Consider the following 9,512-nt stretch of genomic DNA (forward strand, 5'->3'; position numbering starts at 1 on the left):
CAAGTGCTGGAATTACAGGCATGTGCCACCATGCCTGGACATATTTTTTTTAACTTGCATTGTGTTGTCACATCATTAACAAATCTTTTTTTTTTTTTTTTTCGATACCGGGGATTGAACTCAGGACCCTGAGCTTGCCAGGCAAACACTTATTCTACGGAGCTATCTCCCAGGCCCCAACAAAATCTTAATATCATTAAACTTTTTGACATTTGAAATGAAACGCTAAGGGCTGGCCAGATAGCTCAGTGGATTAAAGTGCCTGCTTAGGCAGACACAGGGGCCATGGTTTGATCTGGTGTATTGTGCCAGCCCCACCCCTGGGGTGCACTCAGACGTTGAGACTGGATGTGGTAATACACGCTTATAATCCCAGCGCTTGGGAGGCTGCAAACAGAAGGATCACTAGGAGTCTAATCTATGTAGTGAGACCCTGTAAACCCTGTACTAAATTTAAAAAAAATTAAAAATGAAATTAAACTTTTTTCTTTTAAGTCTCAAATATATGCAGAAAAATAATATAAAAATATTCATGTACCCACTGCTAGACTTAACAAATGTTACTGATTTTTTAGTATATTTGCTTCAGAATTCTCCCTTTAAAAAAGTTATAGGCTTAATAAGACTAGGAGGCTTAATTTCACATAAAAATTGTGTCTGAATGTTAAAAGAAGTCACCATTTTCCTTTAATAAACATAGTTCTTTGTATTTAGTAATAGAGGAAGAACTTTTATGTAGTGAAAATATAGATAACTACCACAGCTCTTATCATGCCATCCTAGGATCTGGGAGTGTAGCTCAGTGGTAGAGCACTGGCCTGACATGGACCCCTAAAGCCTCAAAAAAAAAAGTAATATACATGGTATGTTAGTCGGTTCTTCTCCCTTTGATACCTTAGTCCAGACATGAACAAAATTTCCTTTCGCCAAGCATGATGGTATGTGCCTGTAATCAGCACTCTGTGAGACTGAGATAAGAGAATCACAAGTTTAAGGCCAGCCTGGGCAACTTAGCAAAGCCATGTCACAAACAAACAAAGACCTTCCTTCACAGGATTTTGTTGTAATTATTTGATGATAAAGGTAGTAATAATATACACAGTAACACAAGCTAGGTAATGTGACTTGCATGGCATACTCAGTTTTCAGGCTGTGTGGCTTACTTTCCTGTAATAAAGGTTAGTACTCTCATGGTAGCGTCTCAGAACTACACAATAGAATTTTCCATAGTGATAGAAATGTTCTGTGATTCCGCTGTTCAGTATGGCAGCTTCTAGCCACATGTGGCTGTTAGGCAATTGGAATGTGGCTAAAGTAACTGAGGATTGTTAATTTTATTTAATTTTAACTAAATTTTTATATCTGATCTGTGATTATTAAATACCATGTTAGCACAGATCTAGGCCCATGAAGTCCACATTAAAAAATAATGAGTTCCCTGGGCCTGGGAATGAGGCCCCGAAATAGAGCATGTGCAGTGCCCTGGGTTTAATCCTCAGCACCCAAATTAATAATAGTAAAAATAAGTTCCAAAATTTCAGTTGAGTTCCTTGCTCTGATACGGGTTTTAAAGGACAGATTGATCCCAGTAACACATGCTGTGCTGGCCTGGAACCCTGGGTGCACTGTGCTCGCCACTAAAACTGGATGTGGTAGCAAGCATCTGTAATCCCAGCATTGGGGAGGCTGAGGCAGGAGGATCACTACAAGTCTGAGCTGCATAGTGAGACCATGTACCAAATAAATAAATAAATAAATAAATAAATAAATAAATGATTAAAATTTGTTTTTTGTATTTTGTTTAGGGTTTCACAGTGCAGCTCAAACTCATAGTGATCCTCCTGTTTTCAGCCTCCCCAGCACTGGGATTACAGGGATGCATCACCACGCCCAGACTAAAAAAGAAAACATTTTTTAAAAAAGCTTAAACATTTGTACTGTCCTTCTAGAGACAGCTCAAGTTTCTATGGAAGAACCTACTATCTTTCTCTGAACCATTTAGTTCTATTCCTTAAATAGTCTAATTCAGTTTGTGTGTGTGCATGCATCTGTATGATATATCAGAACAAGTACCTGATATTTTTTAAATTTTTATTTTTTATTAGTATATATTTGTAATACATAGTGAGTACATTCCTTACAAGGAGTGGGGAGTTGGTACTTGTACATAATATATCTTAATTTTTTATCCTCTTTGCATTCCTTCCTGCTCCTTTCCTCCATCTCTTGGTCTCCTTACCATTTGCAAAAGATCTGTCTCCTTATTTCCTATTACCTGTCCTTTATTTTGCTCTTCATTTATATTTTGGGTTCATGTAAGAGAAATCATGCAATATTTAACAGACATGATGTTTTGATGCTATAGTTGCATCAAAAGTAAGACATTTTAATGGGTAAGAGAACAAAATTATAAGCTTGCATGTGTTTTAGCCATGTGTATCATTTATATAAGTTCCTTCACATCATTCTATAATGTAAGTGCATCATACTATGATGTATAAGAATTTAAATCCAAGGTAGTCTTGTACAGTATATAAGTGGGCAGCAGTTTAATAGAAACTCATGTGTGTGTTAAATAAAGCCATGAGCACAAGGTGTCAGTAGATTATGTCAAAGAGTGCCTCAAATTGAGCAGCAGTAAAACAGCAGTAAAGGGATAGCATATTCTCACAAAGGCACTCCTCCTCACTCATTTTTTAATTCAGGCATTTATTTCCACGTTACCTGCTAGAAAGACAGTCTCTTAATAAATAGTGCCAGAGAGCTGGGGAGATAGCTTAGCAGCATAAGCACCTGCCTGGCAAGTGCAAGGTCCTGAGTTCAATCCCTGGCACATAGTGCTAGAAATAAATAGTGCTAGAAAAATTGGCTTCCACATGCCAAAAAATAAAACTACACCCCTATCTTTCACCATGCACTAAACTAAAACTGAAGTGATTCAATTAAATATTGAAATAGAAACACTAAATCTGTTGGAATATAGAATAGGTAGAACTTTGAGACAGTGGCATAGGAAAAGACTTTAGGAGCAAAACCCTGATTGCACATAAAGAATCAACAACTGGATCCCATCTTATTGAAAAGCTTTTGCAAAGCAAAAGAAATCACCAAGTGTGAAGACACAATCCATAGGGTAGTAAAAAATTTTTGCCTGCCGTTCCTCAGCTAACGGGCTGCTATGTGGAATACATAAAGAATTTAAAAAAAAATTGGAAACCCATCCAAAAATGAGTGTCTGAAATGAATAGACACTTCTTAGATGAAGAAATAGAGCAAATAAATATATGAAAAAATGTTCACCATCACTGGTCATTCAAGAGATATATTAAAACAATATGGAGATTCCATCTCACTGCAGAAAGAATGGCTATTATAAAGAAATCAATCAACTACAAATGTTAGTTGGGCTGTGGGGAGGAAGGAACCCTTCTCCATTGTTGTTGGCAGTATAGACTGGTGAAATACTGTGGCAATCAGTGTGGAGATTCCTCAAAAAACTAGGCCTAGAGGTCCCATTTGACCCAGCTATTCCCCTTCTTAGTATCTTCCCAAATGAATTACAGGCATGATATCAGAGCAATATATGCACACACATGTCTAAAGCAGCACAATTTATAACAGCTAAATCATGGAAACATCCCAAATGGCCACCAAGAGATGAATGGAATATATATATATATATGAACACTACCATTCTACATAAAGAATGATATGCTTGCGACATTTCTAGCTACATGGCTCTACCTTGAGACCATACTTCAGTGAAATAAATCAGGCACACATGTTTAAATATCACTTTTTTTGGGGGGGTGCCGCTCAGGATGCCTTCAGGGCAGGTATGGCTTGACTTGAGGATGAGGGGATCGAACCACAGCATCCTGAGCCTGACTGCTTTGTTTCAGCAGGCACTTAAACACCTGAGCTAATGGGCAGGCCTCTCTAAATACCACATTTGTGTTTTAGATGTCTCCTTAAAGCATCATATGGTCATGTAGCTTTCAGAGAGTTGGCTAAATCTAGAGTATATGATGCTGGGATTAATGTGTGATTAGCAAATGTCTCACTGATTGGTTTGGTATAGTTCTGGCTGAGATTAAGGGTGTAGTCTGAGTACTATATTGGCTCTATGGCCAGTAGCCTGGATGCAATATAAGGGACAAAAAGGGTCTTATCTCTCCTCCCTTGCCTGTTGATTTTGCTGTCTCCCACCACCGTGAACTGTTACCCTTCTGCCATGTGCCACCCTGTCTTGGAGCCAGCTGTTTATACCCTGAAATTTCTACAAACTGAAAGCTAAATAAATCTTTCCTCCTTTAACTTTGGGTGTTGGGACATTTTATTTCAGCAATGAGAGGAATGTAACTAAAACAACATCGTTTCTCTGGTGTGAGAAAGCAGAAGTGTTAAATAAGGCCCAAAATGTGTAATAGATTTTGGGAAATGGTAAGAAAATGTTCAAATGAGAAGGGAAGCAAGGTAGGTGGGGAGGAGGAAAGTAAGAAGGGAGAAGAAAAAAGGAATACGAGGAAAAAATGGAAATAAAGCTTTTGTAAATGAAGAGAAGAGGGGTTGAAAGGAGGTGAGGGGGATATGGGAACAGGTGGGAAAAAAAAAGAAGCAAAATACAGGTATAGGTACAAATTCTCTGATGAATGTTATGAATATAAAAATGTACCAATAAAATTTAAAAATGCAACACCCCAATAAATAAATATATTTACATATGCTAATTTTATAGGCAAACCTCCCCCATAAATCATTCTTGTATTTTATTTAGAGATTTTAATTTCTTTTTCTGTCATATTATAAACACCTAAGGGTCTTTAATTAAAGTATGAGATTAACACAATAAAAATAACTGGAATATGCAGATTTTTAATGTATATTATATATGAAGTCATTTATGAATAAACATATCAAATGGTCTCCAAAGTACTCTCTGGAGTTTTCTCTATGTTGAGGGTATTAAAAAGGGGTGGGGTGGGCTGGAGAGATGGCTCAGTGGTCTAAAGCACCTACTTAGAACAAGCTAAGCTAAGCAAAGCACAGGGACCATTGTTCAGTCCCCCAGCACCACATGCCAGCCAGCCCCGCCCCCTGGTGGGCTGAGCTGCCCACACACACACAAAATAAATTAATAATAATAAAAAAAATTTAAAAAAAAAAAGGGTGGGGTAGTGAAATGGTAGGAGGGATAGACTAGTTGTCATACTTTTCATTCTTCCCCATTTCAACTACATTAAGCTGTTTGCATATTATTGATAAGCTCTGATTTGAAAAATACGTACTTGACAGCAAAAATAAAATACACTTAATGCAAAATTTTAGAACAATTGATATTCTTCAGGCCAGCACATCATGTGGTGTCGGGGATCAAACTGTGTCACTACACTTGCCTAAACAGGCGCTTAGTCAGCTGAGCTGTCTCGCCAGCTCCTATTTGCTAGTATCTTATTGAGGAATTTGTGTCTATATTTTTTAGGAAGTTTGGCCTGTAGCTCTCTTTCTTGATTGTGTCTTTCTTTGGTTTTGGTATTAGGATAATGCTTGCTGCCAGAAATGAATTTGGGAGTGTTGCTTCCCTTAAATTTCGTTGAAGAATTTGAATAGTAGTGGCACTGGGTCTTCTCTAAATTTATTTTAGAATTCAGCAGTGAATGCATCAAGGCTTGGGCTTTTCTTTGTTGGTAGGTTTGTAATTACATCTTCAATTTCAGTGACTGATGTTGGTTTGTTTAGAATTGTTATATCTTCTTGATGCAATTTTGGTAATTCTTATGTATCTAAGAATCTGCCCTCTTTTTTTGCCCATTTCATCTACATTTTCATTGTAGAATACAGGTTCTCAAAGTAGTAGTGATAATCTTCTCAGTTTCTGTTAATCTGTTGTGATTTCAGTCTTCATTCCTAATTGAATTGATTTCAGTCTTTTCTTTCCCTTTTTTGGATAAAGTTGGTTAAAGATTTATTGATTTTATTTAATCATTCAAAGAACCAATTCTTCAACTCATTGATTCTTTGTATTGTTTTCTTCGTCTCTCTTGCATTAATTTCCGCTTTGATCTTTATAATTTCTTCCCTTGTATGAGCTTTGGGCTTGATTTGCTTTTTTTCCTACAAGCTTGAGGTTCAACATTAGGGTTTTTTTTTTGGAACCAGGGATTGAACTCAGGCCCTTGCACTTGCCAGGCAAGTGCTTATTCTACTGAGCTATCTCCCAGGCTTAGGTTGTTTTTTTAAAGGTCCCTGGGTCTCTGTGTTTTTCTAATATATAGGAATTCACTGTTTCTTTTGCTATTGATTTCTAATTTCTTTGCACTATGGTCTGATAATACGTGTGTGAATTTTAATTCCTTTGAATTTACTTAAGCATGTTTTATGAGATAATATACTCCTTGGTTGGACAATGTCCCATGTGCAGCTGAGGAGAATGTGCGTTCTTATGTGGGGTGAAACACTTTGTAGATATTTACTAAGTGCATTTGCTCAATAGTTTTGTTCAGTTCTAAAATTTCTTCGTTGATTTTTTTGTCTACTTGATCTATTTGTAACAGTGGGGAATTGAGGTCCCCCATTATAATTGTATTAGTGCTTATTTGATTTTTCTTGTCTGTTAATATTTGTTTTATATAATTACATGTGCTTTTTTTGTTTTTAAATGTGTTTGGTACAGAGTCTCACTATGCAGTTTGGACCTGTAGTGATCCTCCTGCTTCAGCCTCTCCAGGACTGGGATTACACGCATGCGCCACCATGCCAGGTCTTGGTGCCTCGCTCAGCATGTGGTACTGGTGATCCAATCTGGGTCCTTGTGCTTTCCTAGGCAGGCTTTTAGACTGCTGAGCCAACTCTGTGGCCCGGTATGCTGGTATCTGGTGCACATACATTTATGGTTATTATCATCCCTTCCTCTTGGATCATTCCCTTCCCAAGGATGTAATGCCTTCTTTGTTTCTCTTAATCAGTCTTGGCTTGAAATACATTTTGTCTGCAAATAGAATATCAACCCCTGCTTTCTTACATGTTTCTTTCACATGGCATATTCTTTTCCATCCTTTAACTTTCAGTCTATGAATTTCTTTTTAAATTAAGTGCATGTTTTGTATGTAGCATCGTGTTAGATCTTGCTTCTTGATTCATTCTGCCAATCTGTGTCTTCTGGTTGGTGAACTGAAACCATTAACACTGATGGTTATAACTGATATGTATTAACTTGTCAATACATGACATAGTCTTGTCATGTTCCTTTCCTGTTGCTGGTTTATTTTTTCCCCCTCTGTTGCCTTCTCTGGTAGATTCATTCTGTTGCCTTCTCTGGTAGATTCATTCTTTTGGGTTTCATGGAGTTGTAATCCTTATTATCTCTTTCTAGAATGTCCTTCAGGATGTGTTTGGTCATGAATTTCTTTATGTGTTTTTATGGAAGTATCTTATTTCTGCATTATTTTACAAGGCAGTTTTGCAGGGTACATCAATCTGGGTTTGCATCTGTTTTATTTTATGGCTTGAAATACTTCATTCCCAGCTCTCCTTGATTTGAGGATTTGTGTTGGGAAATCTGCTGTGATTCTGCTGAGCTTTCCTATCAGGTAATTTGTTTCTTTTCCATAACAGCTTTTAAAAATCTTGTTCTTGGGCCTAGGGAGATAGATCAGTTGAATAAGTGCCTTGCCTGGCAAGCACAAGGGCCTGAGTTCAATCCCCGGCTCCACAAAAATAAGTAAATAAAATCTTGTTCTTATATTGAATTTCTGAAATTTTTGCTGTTATACTGTTATATGCTTTGGTGTAGGTTTTATTATTATGACTAATTGGAGTGTTTTTGTTTGTTTGTTTTGCAATTGGGGATTGAACTCAGGACCTTGTGCTTGCCAGGCAGGTGCTTATTCTACTGAGCTATCACCCCAACCCCTGGTTGAAGTTCATTATACCTCACTTGTCTTTATGTCAGTTTTTTTTCCTTGATTGTGAAAGTTTCTGCCATTACATCTGTGAACAGATTTTTTTATGTTTGTGCTATTGATATAGGCAAATGAAACTCCCAACCTGAAACATACCTGGGCAAGTTCATGTTCTCTAAAGCCAAAGAGTAAATTTTAGGAACAATGGAGGTTAAGAGCAGAATATATTTATTGGGAAAAGAAAGCTTCTATCCAAGAGAGGGGCAGAAGGGGAACTGAGTGGATTGCCAAGGAATCTGCCTTTTCAAGGGATTTTTATAGAGCAAAACATGAGGTGAGGTGGGTTTAAGGGGGAAATCATAGGAACTTGTACATGAGATGGGACAGAACAGTGATCAACCAATAAGATTACAAGTATAATTGCTCAGGTAAAATTCATTAAATCAGGATCAAATGGGGAAGCAAGTCATGTAGTAAGCAGCATGAATACAGGGCCTCTTCCTGTTGGAGGTTAGGTTAGTGACTCTTCCTGACTCTTTCAAGGTGATTGATATCTATTTAGAATATTAATCCCTTATGCCCATTCCTAGGGATATATGTGGCTACATTGGTTTACTCTTTTGTCTTGAGGCCTAGCCCATAGCAGGAGTGTCTAGCTCTTCCTCAGTTGCAAGGTTTTGTCTTCCATATTGTCTCCCTGAGGGCTGAACCCTGTCTGACTGCCTATTATATTTTTATCTAATTCAGCTACCTACAACACTATCTCCTGTTTTTTACTTCCTATAGTCAATATTGCATTATGCTTCTTTGCATCATCTAGCAGCTATTGGATTGATTTTTTTCATGGTCTCTAAGTATTTTTGTGAAATTTTTCTTTTTATGATCATTACCTATAATCCTGTCTTCTATATCTGATATTCTCTCATCACATAGGCTCATTCTTCTGGGTAAACTTTCAGTAGAATTTTTAATCTCCTTGATATCTGTTTGAATCTCTTTCATGGATTCCATTTCTTTCCTATTTTGGATGTTCATATTTTCTATTTTCTTTTTTTGTATTTTAGGGAAGGGTCTACAGGATGTTCAGGGTCTCTCTACTAGATTGGACTCATAGTGATTCACCTGTTACAGCCTCCCAAGAGCTGGGATTACAGGTGTGTACCACTATGCCTGGTCTCAATTGCCATCTCAGTGTGCCCCAGGGCAGGCCGATACAACAGGCCCAGGGATCAAGCCCCCTGCCCCTCCGCCTCCTTGCAGGTGCTTTAATCCACTCAGCTATTTGGCTATCCTTTCTGTATTTTCTTAAATTCCTCTATTTTTTTATATGTATCTACAATAGAGTCACTAACAATGTTTTTCATTATGGTCACCATCTCTTTAATTATTGAGAAATTATTTTTGATTTGATTTTTTCCAGAACTCCATTCATGTGCTTTGTTAAAACTTTTGATGTTACCACTTCAGAGAGTCCAGATGGTGGGTAGCTTTCAGATTGTTCCACCTCATTGCCTTCTGGGCTGCCTGTGGTGCCCTGGGAAGTCTGCAGTAGCATCTTGTTTAAGTGTCTTCTCTCTCTCTCTCTCTCTCTCTCTCTCTCTCTCTCTCTCT

This window comes from Octodon degus, unplaced genomic scaffold, assembly GCF_000260255.1.
Source record: "Octodon degus isolate 3935 unplaced genomic scaffold, OctDeg1.0 scaffold00091, whole genome shotgun sequence".
Lineage (NCBI taxonomy): Eukaryota > Metazoa > Chordata > Mammalia > Rodentia > Octodontidae > Octodon > Octodon degus.